A 22,190-nucleotide genomic window follows, 5' to 3' on the forward strand; every position below is an offset into this window, starting at 1 on the left:
CAGAAACTGTTGTGAATGAATGGCCCTGGTATTCACTCATCTAATGAGGGAGAAAGGCAATACTCCTTTCAAAGGAGATATACGTTGGAAAATCTGACTACATTCCATTAAAACTCAGCAGCAAACAAGGATTATGATAGTGGAATTGCCAAAAAGAACTTTGCTTCTCTATTGATAAATATGGAGATAGAGAAATACTATCCCCTAGATCCATTTGCTGCAGATATGTTTATCCCTGCAAAAAAAAAAAAAAAACCCAGATGCCTCATGCATTGGGTCTCTTCCCAAAATTGCGATTTGTTGTTTCTGATAGAAGAGATTTTGGTGCATAATCACTGCTGGCAGTGGAACAGAAATAAGAATACCAGATTCAGGTAACCTTCAATCATGCTATACATTTATCTGTAGCGTCATTTTTCCTTTATCATTTGAATGTTATCATCTCATAACCTCTGAATTCTCACCATAGCCCACCTCACGTCTCACACTTCCATTCATGCTCTTTTCAACATAACACCCCCAGTAGCCATCATTTTTACTCCTGCATAATACGAGCATATTGTATACAACTGCACAACTTTTGTCACAGCCTCCAGCCCCCTTTACATACTAACCTCCACCATCCACGTGAATTTCCATTTATAACTCTCCTGCAATTTATCTTGCACAGCAGAACATATATATATCCTTGATGTTTATATTAATCTTATCTATCTTCATTACCACATCATCCAGCGTGTTGTAGCATGTCCCTGTAAATATTCAGGGTACCCTCATTAACACCTTGATTGCTACAACTTCACATGTTTTCTTTTGTTAACAGGAAAAACATTTGTTGGAAAATATCGAAAGGATGGAAAAGCTCAAGCAAGAATCAACTTGTTTTGCATGTTTTAACTATGTTGGATTCCATTTTTTTTTGTATGCTATGCTGCAGTTTATTTAACCATGTGGTTAGATCCTCCACCTCACTCATGTGCACATTCCCCTTTTGCAAAACATATTGTGAATGTGGAAAAAAGTTACAAAGACGTTTTTTTTTTTTTTCTTTTTTTCTTTCTCTTTCTTTGACATTCATAATTATGCAGGACATCTGTGTATGCGTGAGTCAAGCATCATTAAATCTTGTTCATTTAACCCACAACGGTTGGGATCTCAGTCAAACCATATACAATCCTCGCCTTGATCAGTTGGAAAGGTTGGGCATTAATGCTTCTATATTTGAGGAAAGATGGGTTGAGTAATTGAGATATAACCCTTCTGATTCAGTTGGCTGTTATAACTTTGTATGCTCACAGCACCTTAACCTTCATCACTTCAGCCCATCATCAGTACATCCTGTATATAGTGCCCATCACACTGTTGTACCTTATGCATTCACATTATAGTATCCATGGCATCCACATAGCACCACCATAGCACCCCTGTTGCTACTCACCGCATCTTCTGCTGTCGTCTTAGCACATGCCTTCACCTCCAGTATACAGCACCACATAACACTATATATCACCCTTACACTACTACACTTCTCACAGTGTCTTCACACTACCTTCATCCCCCGAACTCGCCTACTGTAAACCCTCATACCCTGTTATGAATATTAACCATAGCTTATAAGTTGTTGTATGTTCATGTCTTCCACTCACCTCCATTTCACTTCACACTAATGCACCCACTTCATTGTTACAACTACTGTAGTAGTTGCCCTTCACATCCCTCTATAATTACCACAACATACCTTCATGTTTAACATCGTCTATTGGTATGCATGGCATCAGCAAATGCCTCCCTTACCTGCTGTTACACAGCAGTCCTGTCATTACCCTTCATTTCCCATTTCATTATACTTATGATTCCATCACCCACTGCGCACAGCAGAGGCACAACACCACATCATAAATACCTCATAAACAGTCATAGCATTGCTGCATTTGTTCTAACACATAACAATCTTCCTACCTGCAGAATTTTGTACGGAATGCTACAATTCCAGATTTAGGCAGTTTTAGGTGTTTTAGCTGCAAGGTTTTTCACATATCTCATATTTATTACCATATACAAGTATATACATATTGGTATATATGTCATTTTTAATCTTTCCATTATAAACATCTTGTTATATGAGCCTTTCTACCACTGATATTCATATGACATGTGTAACTTGCTTCTATTTTATGCTAACCAAGTTGTTTTTCAGGAAATATGTAGATAAAGTCATTATTCAGGGTTGTAAATTTGATTTTATGAGTAGTAATAGCTAGACTTTAATGAAAATTTACATTTCTTGCTTTAGGTAGAATGGATGAGCATTATAAAATGCCATGAATTGTTTATTCCATGCATTTTTCCTTTATTTCTCAAAATTCCCACAATGGTGAAACACGAATGGCACGTGCACCATTTCGTAAGAGGTAAGTTAATTCTAAGTTGACGATTTACATCAACGACCATAGTCGGGGTGTAAACAAAACTTAGAATTTCTATCTTTTACAAAATAACACTGGATCCACTTTCAAAATTCATCATATTTTCTCAAAATATTTTCTTTCTTTTATCAGAATTTAACTTAGGATTAACTCAAAATATATACCAATGGCCATAGTCAGGGTATATTGAGAGTTAATTTCATTTTAAATTCTATAAAAGCACTAAAAAAATGTATTTTATTCTTCTTTTGAATTTAAATATAGATTATCATATAATACATTCAATGACCATAGTCAAGGATGTATTATATTTTCAATCTTATTTTAATTCAATTCAAGAATAAGATAGCTTTTCAAAATCTAAATTCAAAATTCTTTAAATTCATTCATCATTTAAGGAAGAATTGCATCATATTTTCAAAATTCTCTTTCAAAAACCCAAGTGATCTCAAATATCTTTCTTCAGTCTATAGTTTAATTCATCCTTCTATCTTATTTCAATGATTTAAATTCCAAGTTCAAAGTCCAATTTGACTTTGAAATTTCAAAATTCAATCTTTATATTCTCGATTCATTCTAGATTCAAACTCCAAATTCAAAGTCCGAATTTGACTTTGAAATTCATTTATAGTTCAAATTCTCAAATCAAATTTTGAAACTCCAAAAATCAAATTCAATTCAAAAATTCAATTTCAAAGTTCCATTTACAACTTTGAAATTCTTGATTCAAAATCAAGTTCATCTTCCTATCTATTCAAAAACCACAGTTTGAGATTGATTCTCAAAAACTTGACCTTTCTTAAATTTTAAATTCAATCTGGGTTTTCCAAAACCCAGATCCATAATTCAAAAGTCCCAGATGGACTTTCAAAAGCCCAAATCCAAAGTTAAATCTCAACTTGGATCCAGATTTCCAAGTATGAATCCAACTTCCCCTTTGGATCTTAGACCTCAGATCCACATTTCATATTGGATTTCAAATCTGAGATCCAATTCTATTCTAGGATCCAGAATTCAAATCCCCTTTGGATCTCAGATTTCAGATCCATTCTAGGATCCTGAATCCAATTCTACTCTGGATCTTAGACTTCATATCAGAATTCCATTCTAGGATCCAGGAACATATTCTACCTTGGATCTCAGATTCAGATCCAAAATCCATTCTAGGATCCAAAATCGAGTTCTATTTTGGATCTCAGACTTTAGATCCAAATCCATTCTAGGATCCAGAATCCAATTATACTTTTGATCTCAGACTTTAGATCCAACTCCATCTTCCAACCCTATCTTGGATCTCAGATTTTAGATCTAAATACCTTCTTGGATTCCAAATCTTGAATCCAATTCCATTCAAAATTCCAAAATCCAAATTCCACTTAGGATCTAGATCTCCATTCTACTTTGGATCTCAGACTTCAGATCCAATTCCATTATAGGATTCAAAAATTTAACTTCATCTTGGATCTCAAATTAAAGATCCAAAATCCATTTAGGACCCAGAATTCAACTTTACTTTAGATCTCTGACTTCAGATCCAAATTTCATCTTGGATTCCAAATCTTGAATCCAATTCCATTCAAAACTTCAGACCCAAAATTCATCTTGGATTCCAAATCTTGAATCCAATTCCATTCAGAATTTCAGATTCAAATTCCATCTTGAAATTCCAACTTTTAAATCAATTTCATTTCTCAATTTTATTCAGATTTCCCAATTCTATCTTTCCTTCTGATTTCGAACTTCAAAGTTAGAATTCAATTCCATTTTCATTTCTATTCTGATCCAAAGTCCATTTATGACTTTGAAAATTCTTTTCTTCTTCTTTTGTCTCAGGACTTCAAAATCATTTTTCCAAAATCCAGATTTATTTTCCCGAGCTCTTGATTATTCTAAAAACTTAGAACTTCAAATCTTAAGTTCTAAGTTCGAAATCATTTCTTCACTTTATCAGATTCATCTCAGAATAACTTGGGAATTCTTCAAAACACTTTAAAAAAGAGCATACATCTTTGCATTTGCACAAACATGATTCTTTGTGCATTTAGAGTTAGAATAAATTCTTAAATGATATTTAGGCAAAGCAAAAGGCATAAATTCGACCCTTGGTTCGATTACCCCTGGTAAAGGCGCCAAGAACGGTCGAACCTCGTACCGACGAGCGAATCCCGTCTCCCAGTTTTCCCGCAAATATTTCAAAAATAGAGGCGAGTCATTTCAAATATTTTCAAAATTAAGGTCAAGTGAGACCCCGCAAAAGAATTCCTCTCCTCTCTTTCTTTCTTTCTTTTCTCTTCTCTCTTTCTTTTCCCTCTTTTATCTTTCTCCCTTCAAAAAGGAAGAAAATAGAGGTAGGAAAGGAAAAAGAGAAGGAAGAGAGAGAATATTACGAGAGGAAAAATTTTGCGATGATCACAGTTTTGGCGACCGAGATGGGACTCGTCTCCGTCCGATCGAATTTAATGCCTTTTCTTTTTGCTTTGATATTATCTAAGTCTTTATTCTAAACATATGTCAGCTTCATTTCCATGCAAACCTTAGGAAGCCTAGATTTTGTCCTAAGCTGACATCATTGCATATAGGATTTAAGTATGGTTTGGTAGGACCATATTGAGGAGATTATTCCATGCTCACATTAGACTTAGGTCTGAAATACAACTCTCCTCAATTTTAGGGATTGAATGCAAACAATGTATGCAAGTGTATGCTTCTCTTCATTTTTTAATCTATCTCTTTAGGACTTGCATTAGAGCCATCTGATTTATTTTGCATGTTGAACATGTTTTCAAAAACATCCCTTACCTATATTGTCCCGGTCTTCACGTTGCTGGGTTGTCTCACTGAACCATAGTTCGGGAGAGAGCCTCACAACTGGACCACTTAATTGGGTTCGCGCCCCCCTACCACGTACCTAAGGGCCATAGTCCGAGGTATATCGGTAGGTGCTCAAGGATGTTGGGAAACCATTACCTTAGAACCGGAGGAATATTTCTATGCCACGTACTTCGAGCTTCGGCTTGAGTATATCGGCGTATCTTGATTGGAATCAGATGATCTGAACCCTAGAGTTAGGATTAAGGTCCTAAAAGCCATTTTCAAAATATTGCATTTAGAGTCAGCCTATAGGGAGTGCTGTTTGTGCATCCTTGTTTGTATATCTATGATTGCATGATATTTTATATTCCCTATTTTTTTCAAAACCCTGGGTATATTATTATTCAAAATTTCCTCCTTGTTTTAAAACCCAGGTGTATTTTCCTTTTTTCTTCTCTTAATTTCTTCTAATTCTTTTTTATCCTGCCTGCAATTCTTCAAAAAATTTCTTTTCTATATTCCATTCCTTACCCTCATTTACAATAAAAACATCTTTTGTCAGGATATGTCCTTTCAAAATTTATCTTTATTCACATTTTACTTGTCTATCCTTTTTTTTTAGAAAAACAGTGCGGTTGTCGCAAATTTTGGTGACAACCCGATCCCTCGTAATGGGATATTTTCATTTTCAGATTATGATTTCCTCCTTTATTAAAATTTCTTCCTAGTTCTTCTTTTCTAAAAAAGCCCATTTATACTCTACAGAGAGCATCAGCGCTATCAGTTGAGTCAGGAAAAACTCAGAAAATTACACTGCTCTAACATCCCAGTTATAAGCGGAGAGAGTAAGGAATGGATTCTCAAAAATCTGTCAGAAAGGGAGTTCAGGACAGCAAAAGTGAGATCGATCCCGCAATATACCAATTATTCAAAAAGATGATGGTTGAGATCTTGTCTGAGCAAGCTGAAGCTAGTTGCGGAAAAGCTCCTGGTTGATATTTTGGAAGGCTCTTTTTTAAAACAATTATTTTCAATAAAACTTTGGAAAATCGTCAACCAAAAATATAAAAACCGACTTTCCACAAAGTGGTAAGTATGGGTCGATCCTCAGGGAACAGGAATTAATAACTACAATTCTAAAAAATTTAATTTATTAATATCAAATGGCAATCTACAATTATAAAGTGAATACAACTACAATTAAGCACTAAAAGAACACTAAACAAGCATTCAGTCTTCTGCTCCACACCAAGGGTATTTCTGTCTTTTCGCCACTTAGAGAATCTTCTCACTTGTATAATAACCCTGGAAACTAAATATGCTTTTCAACCTAAAAATGCAGAAAAGTACAAAGTTAGTTTTCTTTTTTAATTATGCAAACAACAACTAAAACTATGTCTAATTCTACGAAAATAATAAACAAATGTTACTTATCAAACAAAAATTAAATAAAATACTAAATTAATTCTAAAATTAACCAAATTACTTCTACTAATGCTGTATGATGATTATGCAACTTCTAAAATACAGAAACTACTGAAAACAAACCTAAAATGCTGAAACTAAGAAAATTACAAAACTGCCCCTAACTAGTGTAAACTAGCAATCTGACAGGTTATCGGAAAACCACTGTTTGACAGAGCAAACGAGGTCCGATTTTCCCAAAATTTGTTCTGTTCTGCAACTGACAGATTAAACAAATTGACAGTATTTACAGAATTGAAAAACAGTATCTGGAACTCCAGATATAAGCGTTTCAAATCTGGGAAAAATCAGGATATCGTCAGTCCTGTAATTTAAAATCCAGAAAAAGCGGTTTTCACAAAACGCTTAAAAATCAGACCAAATCAACTCCGAATGAACTGAAATTTGGTCTGCAGTTAAATAACCCGTTAATAAAGTGAATAGAAGAAAAAAATTTGGAAAACACAGAATTTTTGCTCAGAAAATAATTCTGTTGCGACAGGGCAAAAATCTGGTTTTTATTTGAGTGCACTATTCACTTTATGAACCTATTTACCCCCTATCAAATGTAATCTACACCTAATGCAATCTAAATGACACTGTATAACAGTGTATATGCAGATGAATATTAGGAAAACACTAAATGCACGACGAACAAAACACTACAAGCAATTTATGACTAGAACGAAGTTAACTAATAATGGAAATGCAACTATGCTCAATAATAAAATACAATCTAACTACTAAGTTAACTAATATCTAACTATCATTCAAACCACAATGAAACACATTTCATACATACTAAATAAATACGCTATACGTACACACACTTCTACACTAAAACTAAATTAGATAAATAAACTAATTAATATAGAAATCAAAAGAAATAATAAGAAATGACTTACTTAACTAAAGAACGAAGGCTAAGGTTAGGTTTCACTTGGTTGACTCGACTCGGATCGGTTTCAACTTGAGTAGGTTCAGTTTGGGTTTGGATGCACTCGGATGGGATTAGGTAGGCTCGATTTGACTAGGTTGAAAGAGATAGGTTCGAGCTAAGGTTGACTCACTAATTGGATTCGGTTTTGAGTTACCTTAATCAACTAGGTTCGGTTGACTTAGGTGGACTCGGTTTGACCTTAGTTAAGGTTGGGTTGGGTTTGGCTAAGGTTGACTCGATCTCGGATTGGTCTTGACTTGGACTTAGGCTAGGCTAGGGTTTGAACTTGGTTTAGGATAGACTTAGTCAACTAGGTTCGGGTTGACTTAGACTCAACTAAGTTGGACTCAACTTAGGTTCGACTAGGCTCGAATGGGCTAAGGTAAGCTCGGTTTGACTCACTAGGTTTAGACTAAGTTTTTACCCGAGTTAGGTCTTTGACTAGGTTTGACCAAGGTTGGGTTTTGGATTTAGGTCTAGCATGACTAGGATGAACTCGGTTTAGGTAGGCTTGAACTAAGTTGAATCAACTAGGTTTGACTTAGATAGGTTAGGTAGACTAGATTGACCTAACTTAGGTTAGGGTTGACTCCACTAAGCTTGACTAAGGTTGGGCTTTGGTCTTAGACTCGACCTAAATGCGGTTTAGGCTTTGACTTGGGCTAGGCTAGGTTTTGACTAGACTCAAAGGGGGTGTAGACTAGGGGTTGACTCGACCTAGGCTCGGTTTGACTAGGTTAGGTCTAGACTAAAGTAGTAACCTCCTAATTAAGCTACAATTAATCCAAAGTTCACGATTTTAATGGAGGAGGTTGGAAAAGGAATGTAATAATTACCAATGTTCAAACTTTGAAATGCTTTGAATTCTCAAAAATCGCCCCATTTAAAGAGGGAGTTACACTCCTTAATTGCCTTTAATGCCTTTTTGGAAATCTGAAAAGGCCAATCTAGAAATCCACGATTTTTGCTTTTCAAGATGGAATTAAAATGCTTTTAATGCTCTATGGAAATCGTGTAACCTAGATTGGAATTTTGGTTTAATTGCAAAACACTTTCCAAAGTTAAGGAGTAACTCGTTCTTTAATGCACATTCAAAATTCAAATCTTCCTTAAATGCCTCACACGATTTTTGAAGAATATCCTTTTTCCAAAAGCTTTCCAATTTTCAATTACTTTAATTACCTCCCTTCTCAAAAATCGCCAACTTCAATGGATGCTACTTTCTAAACTAATAGACTTAATTATACCTAGGGAACAAAAGAACTTAAATGGAAAATCGATTTCCTAGGAGTTAATGCTAACCTAATTCCAAAACTTACCTAAATGCAACCCTAAAAACGGCTAAAACAATAAACCCTAATACATTGAACCTAGACAACCTAATTAAACCTACCTAATTGCAATTAAGAATTACCAAAAACAGCCTAGAGCTCGAATTGAGCTCTAATGGCTGCCGCCCCTCCTTGGGGAAGAAGAAGACTAAAAAAAAAATACAACCTAAAAGAAAATGATTAAACTAAACATCAAACACTTTTGATAAAACTAAATTAAAATCTAATAAAAAAAAGAACTCCTAATTACACAAAGGCAAACATAAACAACACTATGCTGGAATTCATAAAAAAAACATCAAGAATTAAGACTCGATTTTTGGAATTTTCTCAATAGACCTAAAACACAAAAAACACAAAATGATAAAAACGATTATCTAGAGTAGTCCTAAAATGCTAACTCTACCACAACACACTTTGCAACACTGTAAAATCAATAAAATATGCAGACATGCAGTATGAAGTAGAAGCTTACACACACACCACTAGCAAACAAAATAAAAGAAATCGGCTAGATGAGATTCTAGCCGATTTTCACAATTTGAATAAAAAATCTTTAAAAATCAAAGACACCCAAATCAAGCAATGACTCAAACCTCAATAGATCTGCAAGAACTCACTAGAATCGGATCTATAAAGGGTCTATTAACCCAGCATGGCTGCTAAAACCCGAACTAAGGCAAAAATTGAAAATAAATCAAAATCGGCTAGAATGGATCTAGCCGATTTTTAATGAAAAATGCCTTTCTTCAAGTCCCCAACACCCAAAATAACTCAAACTGATCTTTTTGAAGGCTTTTTCTGTAGAACTAACACAAACACACACATTGGATAAGACAACCCAAATCGGCTAGAAGAACCTCTAGCCGATTCACACGTTTTTTTTGAAAAGTGATGAAAATCGATACTCGAACATGCAAACAATGAAACAATCCTAGGTCTAACGTGCTGGTCTATGTACGAATACTATTCTAAGGTTGAAACAAAAAGAAAACCAAGAAACATACAGAAAATAACAAAACCAAAAACCACACACAAAAATCGGTTTTATCTAGAAGAGAAGGAAGAAGAAGACCTACCTTTTGGAAGATCCGACGACCGGGGGGGTGAAGAAGAGCGGACCGTGGCTGGAGGTAGACGTCTTCTACAGTTCAAGGATGCTGTACTTCACCAAAAACGGCACCTATTGCAGCTGCTACACGTTGGAGATCCACCAATGATGGAATGTGAGCCGATTCGCGATCGGAGGGTGTAGAAAGCCGGATGGAGGTAGGGCCGGCTCACCTTGGTGTTGTGTTGCGCACTCCCGCCCAAGGTTAATGGTCTCCACCTCTGCTACACCTGCAAAAGTACAGAAAAATGGTGAAAAGACAGCAAGGAATAAGAAAGAAAGGAAAAGAAACCAAAGAAAGTTTGAAAATATGCTTGAAAATCAAGCATAGGTCGATCTTCAATGGCCAACACTTGGGAAAGATGGAGAGGAAGGAGCTGCTGCTGTAGAGTCACTGTAGGGGGCATACAAACACAGCCAAAGACGCCTAGGGCTTCTCTAAAAAGTATATTTATACTTTTTGGAATTTGCAAAAACAATGTTATAAAAAAAATATTTTCTAGGCGCCTCTTTTTGGGGGGTTTTCAGAAAAACTTTTTGAAATGGATCTAGATAGGCGTATGGGTTGGGTTTTGGACTTTTAAAGAGTTGATCCAAGGTCCAATTGACCTAATTGGGTCGGATATGGATCCGATCCACCTCGAAATCCGTGCCCAAACACTGAAATAGCCATAACTCTCTCATTTTAACTCTGATTTTTCTGAAATTCGAACCATAGCCCCTTACTATCAAAACACATCTAAACATGGGTTTAAAACCTTAAACTTGACACAAAATGCATGAAAAACTTGTTTACATGTTGTGCAATTCATGCATCATCAAATACCCCCATGCTTGAATGTTTGTTAGTCCCTTAACAAACCCTAATCATGATATGCACTGAAGACAAGAAATGCTAAGCATGAATGCATAACACTACAAGAAAACCGTGGATTAGCGACGGCCTCTATCCATCGCTAATCCGTCACTAAGCCGTCGCTAAACTGTTTAGCGACGGCTTAGCGACGGATAGAGGCCATCGCGATTTTTTGCTCGCTAATTAGCGAAAAAAATTATCTGTCGTTAATTCCGTCGCTAATTTGCGACAGATTAGCGACGGACATTATCCGTCGCTAATCTGTCGCTAAATTTTAAAAAAAAAATAAAAAAAAATTGATCCTTGTCGGGCGGTATTCCGGCAGCACTAAGCCGGACTTATACCGCACCCGACAGGCATTGCATGCACATAACGATCGCTCTGCCTCATCGCGAACCGGCGTCGCCGTCCTCCATGAACCGGTGCTCTCCGGCGTCGCCGTCCTCCATGAACTGGCACCGTCATCTTCCGTGAACCGGCGTCGCCGTCATCCTCTGTGGACCGGCGTCATCGTCCTCCATGAACCGGCGCCAACGTCCTCCAGCGATCGCCGACCGTCCTCCGTGAATCGACGTTGTTGTCCTCCGTGAACCAGCGCCGACATCATCCAACGATTGCCGACCGTCCTCCGGCGTCGCCGTCCTCCGTGAATCAGCATTGTCGTCCTCCGTCAACCGGCGCCGACGTCCTCCAGCGATCGCCGACTGTCCTCCGGCGTCACCGTCCTCCACTCTCATGTACATGCTCTCCAATAAGCTCTCCGACGTCGCTCGGTTTAAATCGAGCGCGGTCGATTTAAATCGAGCGCGGTCGATTTAAATTTCAAACAGGGAGAGAGGGAAAATTTCGCGCTTGGTTTAAATCGAAAATTAGCGACGGATTAGCGACGGAAATTTTCCCTCGCTAAATCCCTCGCTAAAATGTTTTTCTTGTATTGAGAATTAGCGACGAAATACTTGTTGTCGTTAATTCGTCGCTAATTAGCGACGGATTAGCGATGAAACAACTTTCATCGCTAATCCGTCGCTACTTAGCGACGGATTCATTAAGAAAGTTTTCTCTAGCTAATCTGTCGCTAATTTGCGACGGAAAAAATCCGTCGCAAATTTCCGTCGCTAATTAACATTTTTCTTGTAGTGTAATACTAACTCACTTTCGTAGGAATCACGGTTGCATTTAGCGTATGCAACAAGCCCTTTAAACCCCTAGCTTACACTAGTGGACGAGTAAGGTCTCGTGAGGGTTTGCAGCGATGCTACCCACAAACATCAATAAAATGCAAGGATGATCTTTAAAAAATATTAGGCTCTTAAGAATGCAGTTGTAACAAATCTTTCCTGTAATTGACATTCTCAAAACAAGTTTAAAAATCTCATGCCTCCACAGTAAAAATTCTTTTCTTTCACTTTTCTCATATTGTAGCTAGTTCATGATTTTTCTCCAAAAGTCAAATATTCTCATGTTTTACTCATTTATTCTCACTTGTATATTTTCTGCACAGTAATGCACATATATACTTAAGCAATGAAAATTTTCTCATTTTGCACATTCTCTTTTTTTTTCATTTTCACTCTCTTTTTTTCTTTCAACTTTTGATTTCTTGCGCAATCTTCTCGTATGAGCACTATTTCGAATAGTCAGTTTTCGTGACCCGTGTAGCGAGCTTTGGGTCAGTGACTCCCAAGTCGGCCGACCTTAGGGCACTAGATACAGAGTATCCCTCGGACTTAATTGCTCGAGTCACTAGACCTTCTATTCTAATAGTTTACGTATAGTCTTCCTCTTGTCATGTGCAATGTCTCTATCTCTTAGGCTTTCTATGCAGTCCATGTAACAAGCTTTCGAACCGGTGGCTCCCAAACCAGCTGGCTTTGGGGCACCAGATGTAAAACACCCTTCAGATTCTACTTACTCGAACTACAAAGGCCACATATATCGACTTAGACAAGAGATGATCTCCTTCGTTATCCTTTTCGTTAAGATACTCAAACACTTCATCTCGTGTCTGAGTTCTACTACTAGGATTCACGAAGACATCAACAACTAAACGTAACTCTATTCTTTTAAACTCATTTTTCAAACACATCTTTCCATTGCTTATTTCTTTCACAAAACATACTGTGCATACTTATACAAAAGTGATTCAAAATTTTCTAACAATCAAATACTATCTTTTCTTTGAATTATCTCATAAACAACTACTATATTTGATTCAGTTCAGAAAAAAAAATTTATGGGGCTTAAAAATTTTTAAACTGTTAGATTATGCCAAAAACAATCATATATGCTACACTTTGTTCTTAAATGCCTACTTTGATTACCAGTCATACAAAAAAATTTTGTGTATTTTTGTGTGCATGCATCTAAACCACCCCCCCATGCTTGAATGACACTGTCTCTAGTGGCATACAAAATGAATAAAAATGTAATGCAAATGCACACTAAAAGACGCTAACAAAAATATGGGAGAAAGGATAGATACAACCTGATTTGCTCTGAGCTTTTGAAGTTGATTTTCCTCTGATTCTTGAATTCTTTGAGAACTCTTCTCTGTACCTGGTAATTGATACACTAATTGTTAAGTTCATCCTGCATACATCAAAACACAAATTAGCACATGTGAAATGAAATACTAAATAAATAAAAACTCTGAAATGAAAAATAAATAATGTACATATGATACATCCCTCTGGTCGAATCTTCATGCCTTCGTGAGATGCACTATCTCACACTCACCATCCTGTAAGACATCTGAAATGAATGGCTTCAGTCTTTGCCCATTTACTTTGAATGTACCTTGGGTCATAGGATCGAATAATGTCACTGCTCCATGGGGAAATACTTCTTTTACAATGTATGGACCTGTCCATCTCGATCTTAACTTCCCTGGGAATAAATGTAAACGAGAATTGTATAGCCACACTTTCTGATCTGGCTCAAACACTTTTCTGACAATATGCTTATCATGAAATGCTTTTGTGCGAGCCTTGTATAATTTGGCATTCTCATATGCATCATTCCTGAGTTCCTCTAATTCTGAGAGCTGCAGTGCTCTCTCTTTGCCAGCCTGGGTGAGGTCAAAATTTAATTTCTTGATAGCCCAGTACGCTCTATGTTCTAACTCGACAGGAAGATGACATGCTTTCCCGAATACAAGGCGATACGGGGACATGCTAATGGGAGTCTTAAATGCAGTTCTATATGCCCAAAGTGCATCATCTAAGCGCTGGGACCAATCCTTGCGGTCCAGACGAACTGTCTTTTCTAAAATTCGCTTAATCTCCCTATTGGACACTTCAACCTGTCCACTAGTCTGCGGATGATATGGAGTGGTGAATCTATGATTGACAGAATATCTTTTCAGCAAAGAAGCTATCTGAACATTCCTAAAATGCTTGCCACCATCGCTAATCATCGCACGTGGCACTCCAAAACGACTGAAAATGTTGTGCTTAATGAACTTAAGCACTACTCTGTGATCATTGGTCTTGGTGGCCACAGCCTCGACCCACTTGGACACATAATCAACCGCCACCAGAATATATAAATTTCCGAATGAGGGCGGAAATGGTCCCATGAAATCAATGCCCCAAACATCAAAAATTTCGACTATCAAAATCGGCAGCAAGGGCATCATGTCCCTCTTGGACATGTTTCCAATCTGCTGACATCGCAGGCATCGCCTACAGAACTCATGAGCGTCCCTGTGGAGTGTGGGCCAATAAAATCCTGACTGCAAAACCTTTGCAGCCGTCTTCCTACTACTAAAATGCCCTCCACAGGCTAACGAATGGGAAAAATTCAAAATGGATTGGTATTCTTCCTCCGGAACGCATCTCCTAATGATCTGATCTGCACAGTATTTGAACAACTCCGGTTCATCCCAATAATAGTGCCTCACCTGAGATAGGAACCTCTCACGCTCATTCTTGTTCCAATGCTCAGGTATCTGCCTCGAAACCAGATAGTTCACAATATCTGCAAACCAGGGTAACTGCGATGTACTGACTAACATGATCTGCTCGTCGGGGAAAGAATCACTGATCGGTCTCTGATCCTGCGTGGTCTCCACGATCAGTCTGGAAAGATGGTCTGCTACTACATTCTCGCTTCCCTTCTTATCTCGAATCTCGAGATCAAACTCCTGTAGTAGTAGGACCCAACGAATTAATCTCGGTTTGGTGTCTTTCTTATTCAACAAATATTTCAATGCAGAATGATCAGAATAGACAACCACCTTCGAACCGAGTAAATAGGACCTAAATTTATCCAATGCGAAAACTACCGCAAGTAGTTCCTTCTCTGTCGTAGTATAATTCATCTGTGCATCAGACAGAGTTCTACTCGCATAGTAGATCACATAGGGCTTCCTATCAATGCATTGTCCTAGAATGGCCCCCATAGCATAATCAGATGCATCGCACATAATCTCAAATGGGAGAGTCCAATCTGGAGGTCTCAAAATAGGTGCAGTAATCAAGGCCTCTTTGAGAATCTCAAAGGCCTTCATACAATCCTCACCGAAAACAAAGGGCTGGTCTTTCTCCAATAACGTGCAAAGCGGTCGAGAGATTTTGCTGAAATCTTTTATGAACCGCCTGTAAAATCCCGCATGCCCTAAAAATGATCGAATCTGCCTCACAGAGGTGGGTGGAGTCAAACGAGAAATGGATTCCACCTTCGCTCTGTCAACCTCAATACCACGCTTGGACACAATGTGTCCAAGTACAATCCCCTCCTGGACCATAAAATGGCTCTTTTCCCAACTCAGGACGAGATTGGTCTCCACACACCTACTCAGTACTCGAGCAAGTTTATGGAGACAATCTTCAAAAGAAGAGCCATACACAGAAAAGTCGTCCATAAAAACTTCCATCACATCAACAATCATGTCCGAGAAGATAGCAAGCATGCACCTCTGAAAAGTAGCCGGGGCATTACAAAGCCCAAAAGGCATACGTCTAAATGCGAAGGTGCCATAAGGACATGTAAACGTGGTCTTCTCTTGGTCATCAGGATGGACAGCTACCTGATTGTATCCTGAATATCCGTCTAGAAAGCAGTAGTAGCTCTGTCCTGCGAGTCGCTCTAAGATCTGATCAATGAATGGCAATGGGAAATGATCTTTCCTAGTTGCCACATTCAACTTCCTATAATCGATGCAGACTCGCCATCCTGTAGTGGTCCTCATCGGAATTCTCTCACCCTTCTCATTCTCAACCACAGTGAGTCCTGACTTCTTTGGCACAACTTGAATCGGACTGACCCACTGACTATCAGAAATAGGGTAAATGATTCCAGCATCCAACCACTTCACCACCTCTTTCTTCACCACTTCCTTCATGTTGGGATTTAGCCTTCTCTGCATATCCCTAAATGGCTTGATTTCCTCATTACAATGGATCCTATGCATGCAGAATGAAGGATCAATCCCTTTTAGATCAGCAACTCCCCATCCAATCGCTGCCTTGTGCTCTCGAAGAATAGTCAGTAATCTCTGTTCCTGCTCCTCAGTGAGCAAGGACGAGATGATCACAGGCAGAGTCTCATCATCTCCGAGGTATGCATACTTGAGTGAATCTGGTAAGGGTTTCAACTCAAGTTTCGGAGGCGACTCGATCGACGATTTGGCGGGGGTCTCCGCAAGTGGTGGAAGAGGTTCCCTGACCGCTCCCCAAGGTGGTCTCTCCGACGACACTCTAGACACATCTACACTATCTACACAGCTATTCTTCTCTATATGGTACAAATCTAAAGAATCCTCAGTAATGTACAACTCGGGCTGCTCCTCCACTAACTCCTGTGCAATGTCTACATGAAAGCAGTCCATGTCTCCTGCTGGTCCCATTGCGGCATTGAAAATATTCAGCTTTACCTTCCTATTGCCGAATGAGAGATCCATGGCTCCGGTCCTACAGTTGATGCATGCATTGGCAGTCGCCAAGAATGGTCTGCCTAAAATAATCGGAGTCTGGTGCTGGCTGTCTACTCCTTCCATATCAAGGATAATGAAATCGACTGGAAAATAAAAGTCATCCACTTTAACTAGCACGTCCTCCAAGACACCTCTCGGTACCTTGACGGAACGATCTGCCAGTTGAAGTGTAATCGGAGTCGATCTCATCTCACCTAGCCCGAAAGAATCAAAGAAATATCCGGGCAGAATGTTCACGCTTGCTCCAAGATCGAGCAATGCGCGTTCTATCCGGATGTTCCCTATAGTACAAGCAATGATAGGGGCTCCAGGGTCCTTGAGCTTTGGTGGTGTCTGATGCTGAAGTACTGAACTCACCTGCTCAGTCAGATGGACCCTGTTAGGAACTCGCTCTCTGGATTTCCTCTTTTGCGTACATAGCTCCTTCAGGAATTTGGCATAAGCCGGCACCTGCTGAATAGCATCGAGCAAAGGTAGGTTGATCTGCACATGCTTGAAGATATCAAGCATGTCCTGGATCTTCGCACCTTGCTTCCCTCTATAACCGAGAGACTCTAATGCTTTGGGATAGGGTGGTGGGGGAATATACTCTGCTGGCTCCTCCTCTTTGCGAGAAGGCTCACTCCTATCCTTCTTCTTCTCTAAGGATAAAGATGATGAAGGTGATGATGGGGATGGGGATGATGATTGAGCCGACGTAGGTGAAACAATGGTCTCTGGCTCCTCTATCTTCTCTCTACTCTCTCGCTCTCTGCTCTCGACGTGATACTCACGTCCACTCCTCAAGGCCATAACTGATTTAGCCTGCTGCTGTGTCTCAGTATGAAATAGGCCTCCAGTCATCTGGTCCTTACCCTTCGGGTTCATGACAACCTGACTCGTCAATGTACCCTCGGGTCTCCTACTAATAGCCTCAGCTAACTGTCCCATTTGCGACTCTAACTTCGCAATGGACTGCGTATGCGAGCTCAAAATCTGGCTACACTTCTCGAAGGCGTTCTGATTAGAGGTTTTCACCTCTTGGAATGCCTGGAGAAGTCTCTCCTCAAAAGATGTCTGCGGGGCAGACTCCTGCTGAATCGGGGAAGGAACTGAAGAAGAAGAAGACTGAGCATAGTTCGGTCTTTGAAATGGCTGAGTAAAAGATGGCTGCCGAACTGGCTGAGAGGAAGAAGGCATCTGTATAGAAGACTGTGGATTCTTCCATGAAAAATTGGGATGGTTACGCCAACCCGGATTATATGTCGATGAAAATGGGTTATTTGGCGGTCTGACGTAACCCTGAGCTGCCTGAACTTGTTCTTGAACAAATTCAGGGTACTGAGCTGCTGAAGGGCACTCAGTGATCTCGTGTGCCGGACTGGCACAAAGAGTACACACCTGCTGTGTAGTGGATGGTCCTGAGAGAAGCTGGTCCAGCTTCTGAGCAATCATGTCTACTTTGCACTGTAGTGCAGTAGATGGACCAATCTCAAGAACACCAGCTTTCTTCTGAATGCTGGGTGTGGCTCTATCAGAATGAGAGCTCGAAGCATGGTAGAGTGAATTCTCGGCCAATGTATCAAATAGCCTCCATGCTTCGTCCTCGCTCTTCAGCATGAATGTCCCACCGCATGAAGAGTCGATCATCTGACGATTCTTGTCAGACAATCCATCATAGAAACTCTGCACCAGTTGCCATTTCGGCACCTGATGATGGGGGCATTTCCTGAGGAGATCCTTCATTCTCTCCCAGGTCTCATGAAAGCGCTCACCATCTAGCTCTGAAAAGCTAGTGATGGCTCTACGATATTGGTTCGTGCGACCAATGGGAAAGTATTTCCGAAGAAACTCCTGTTGCAACTGATCCCAGGACTCTATTTCTACAGAATCTAAGGACTTTAGCCAATACTTGGCTTTGTCCTTCAATGAAAAAGGGAATAGAGTCAACCTCAACGCATCATCATCGAAATTCTGTATCTTAACAGTAGAACAGATTTCGAGGAATTCATCTAAGTGTCGGTAGGGATCCTCATGACTAAGGCCATAAAAGGATGGAAGCATTTGAATAATGCTGGCCTTAATCTCATAATGTGGCGCTCCTACATCGGGTCTCCGAATGCAGGATGCCTGAACATAGTCTGTGGGAATGAAGTATTCCCGCAGAGGGCGTGAAAGAACTGGGGGTGGAGGTGGAGGATCCATGTTAGCCATTGTTGCCAAACTTCGATGAGAATGTAAAATTCTCTCTGGGTTGTCAACAAATGGGTGTAATGGGGTTCCTAGACCTCGTCGACCCTGCATACACTGGTACTAAGACCAGATGTAAGCAAACGACCTAACTAAAAAAATTAAACTAGCACAGATACTAAAATGTAAATAAGCAAATAACAGTAACTACAAACAAATATGCTATATAGCTATGTCAGAATTCTATACTAAATAATTAAATAACAAAGTAAACTATTCTAAAATGCTAAAACAAATAAATACAGGAAATCACAAACTATGTTTTTCTAAAACCCACCTGTCTAATCGCTCCTTGCAGAATGATAATTAAGTGAATCCTAAAAAGAACAATATGTGAATCCTATATTTACTAACTATGTTAATCCTATATTCACTTACTAATCCTACTAACTAAAAAGAAAACAACTAATTAACTAACTAAAACAAAATAATAATAAATTAAACTCTAAGAAATAAAGTAATTAATTCGCCGTTCCCCGGCAACGACGCCAAAATTTGGTTGATATTTTGGAAGGCGCTTTTTTAAAACAATTATTTTCAATAAAACTTTGGAAAATCGTCAACCAAAAATATAAAAACCGACTTTCCACAAAGTGGTAAGTACGGGTCGATCCTCAGGGAACAGGAATTAATAACTACAATTCTAGAAAATTTAATTTATTAATATCAAATGGCAATCTACAATTATAAAGTGAATACAACTACAATTAAGCACTAAAAGAACACTAAACAAGCATTCAGTCTTCTGCTCCACACCAAGGGTATTTCTGTCTTTTCGCCACTTAGAGAATCTTCTCACTTGTATAATAACCCTGGAAACTAAATATGCTTTTTAACCTAAAAATGCAGAAAAGTACAAAGTTAGTTTTCTATTTTAATTATGCAAACAACAACTAAAACTATGTCTAATTCTACGAAAATAATAAACAAATGCTACTTATCAAACAAAAATTAAATAAAATACTAAATTAATTCTAAAATTAACCAAATTACTTCTACTAATGCTGTATGATGATTATGCAACTTCTAAAATACAGAAACTACTGAAAACAAACCTAAAATGCCGAAACTAAGAAAATTACGAAACTGCCCCTAACTAGTGTAAACTAGCAATCTGACAGGTTATCGAAAAACCACTGTTTGACAGAGCAAACGAGGTCCGATTTTCCCAAAATTTGTTCTGTTCTGCAACTGACAGATTAAAAAAATTGACAGTTTTTACATAATTGAAAAACAGTATCTGGAACTCCAGATATAAGCGTTTCAAATCTGGGAAAAATCAGGATATCGTCAGTCCTGTAATTTAAAATCCAGAAAAAGCGGTTTTCACAAAACGCTTAAAAATCAGATCAAATCAACTCCGAATGAACTGAAATTTGGTCTGCAGTTAAATAACCCGTTAATAAAGTGAATAGAAGAAAAAAATTTGGAAAACACAGAATTTTTGCTCAGAAAATAATTCTGTTGCGACAGGGCAAAAATCTGGTTTTTATTTGAGTGCACTATTCACTTTATGAACCTATTTACCCCCTATCAAATGTAATCTACACCTAATGCAATCTAAATGACACTGTATAACAGTGTATATGCAGATGAATATTAGGAAAACTCTAAATGCACGACGAACAAAACACTACAAGCAATTTATGACTAGAACGAAGTTAACTAATAATGGAAATGCAACTATGCTCAATAATAAAATACAATCTAACTACTAAGTTAACTAATATCTAACTATCATTCAAACCACAATGAAACACATTTCATACATACTAAATAAATACGCTATACGTACACACACTTCTACACTAAAACTAAATTAGATAAATAAACTAATTAATATAGAAATCAAAAGAAATAATAAGAAATGACTTACTTAACTAAAGAACGAAGGCTAAGGTTAGGTTTCACTTGGTTGACTCGACTCGGATCGGTTTCAACTTGAGTAGGTTCAGTTTGGGTTTGGATGCACTCGGATGGGATTAGGTAGGCTCGATTTGACTAGGTTGAAAGAGATAGGTTCGAGCTAAGGTTGACTCACTAATTGGATTCGGTTTTGAGTTACCTTAATCAACTAGGTTCGGTTGACTTAGGTGGACTCGGTTTGACCTTAGTTAAGGTTGGGTTGGGTTTGGCTAAGGTTGACTCGATCTCGGATTGGTCTTGACTTGGACTTAGGCTAGGCTAGGGTTTGAACTTGGTTTAGGATAGACTTAGTCAACTAGGTTCGGGTTGACTTAGACTCAACTAAGTTGGACTCAACTTAGGTTCGACTAGGCTCGAATGGGCTAAGGTAAGCTCGGTTTGACTCACTAGGTTTAGACTAAGTTTTTACCCGAGTTAGGTCTTTGACTAGGTTTGACCAAGGTTGGGTTTTGGATTTAGGTCTAGCAAGACTAGGATGAACTCGGTTTAGGTAGGCTTGAACTAAGTTGAATCAACTAGGTTTGACTTAGATAGGTTAGGTAGACTAGATTGACCTAACTTAGGTTAGGGTTGACTCCACTAAGCTTGACTAAGGTTGGGCTTTGGTCTTAGACTTGACCTAAATGCGGTTTAGGCTTTGACTTGGGCTAGGCTAGGTTTTGACTAGACTCAAAGGGGGTGTAGACTAGGGGTTGACTCGACCTAGGCTCGGTTTGACTAGGTTAGGTCTAGACTAAAGTAGTAACCTCCTAATTAAGCTACAATTAATCCAAAGTTCACGATTTTAATGGAGGAGGTTGGAAAAGGAATGTAATAATTACCAATGTTCAAACTTTGAAATGCTTTGGATTCTCAAAAATCGCCCCATTTAAAGAGGGAGTTACACTCCTTAATTGCCTTTAATGCCTTTTTGGAAATCTGAAAAGGCCAATCTAGAAATCCACGATTTTTGCTTTTCAAGATGGAATTAAAATGCTTTTAATGCTCTATGGAAATCGTGTAACCTAGATTGGAATTTTGGTTTAATTGCAAAACACTTTCCAAAGTTAAGGAGTAACTCCTTCTTTAATGCACATTCAAAATTCAAATCTTCCTTAAATGCCTCACACGATTTTTGAAGAATATCATTTTTCCAAAAGCTTTCCAATTTTCAATTACTTT

At 38.5% G+C, this 22,190-nt stretch overlaps 1 non-coding gene across 1 annotated transcript; it reads left to right on the forward strand.

Annotated features, from left to right (window-relative positions):
• The first annotated feature begins 18,561 nt into the window (after positions 1 to 18,561).
• On the forward strand, positions 18,562 to 18,664 carry LOC149840142 (small nucleolar RNA R71). Its single transcript, XR_016431715.1, has one exon. It is a non-coding gene; the product is annotated as a small nucleolar RNA R71 (small nucleolar RNA).
• The last annotated feature ends 3,526 nt before the right edge of the window (positions 18,665 to 22,190 follow it).

This window comes from Nuphar pumila, chromosome 4 (assembly GCF_984573655.1).
Source record: "Nuphar pumila chromosome 4, dmNupPumi1.hap1.1, whole genome shotgun sequence".
Classification (NCBI taxonomy): Eukaryota; Viridiplantae; Streptophyta; class Magnoliopsida; order Nymphaeales; family Nymphaeaceae; genus Nuphar; species Nuphar pumila.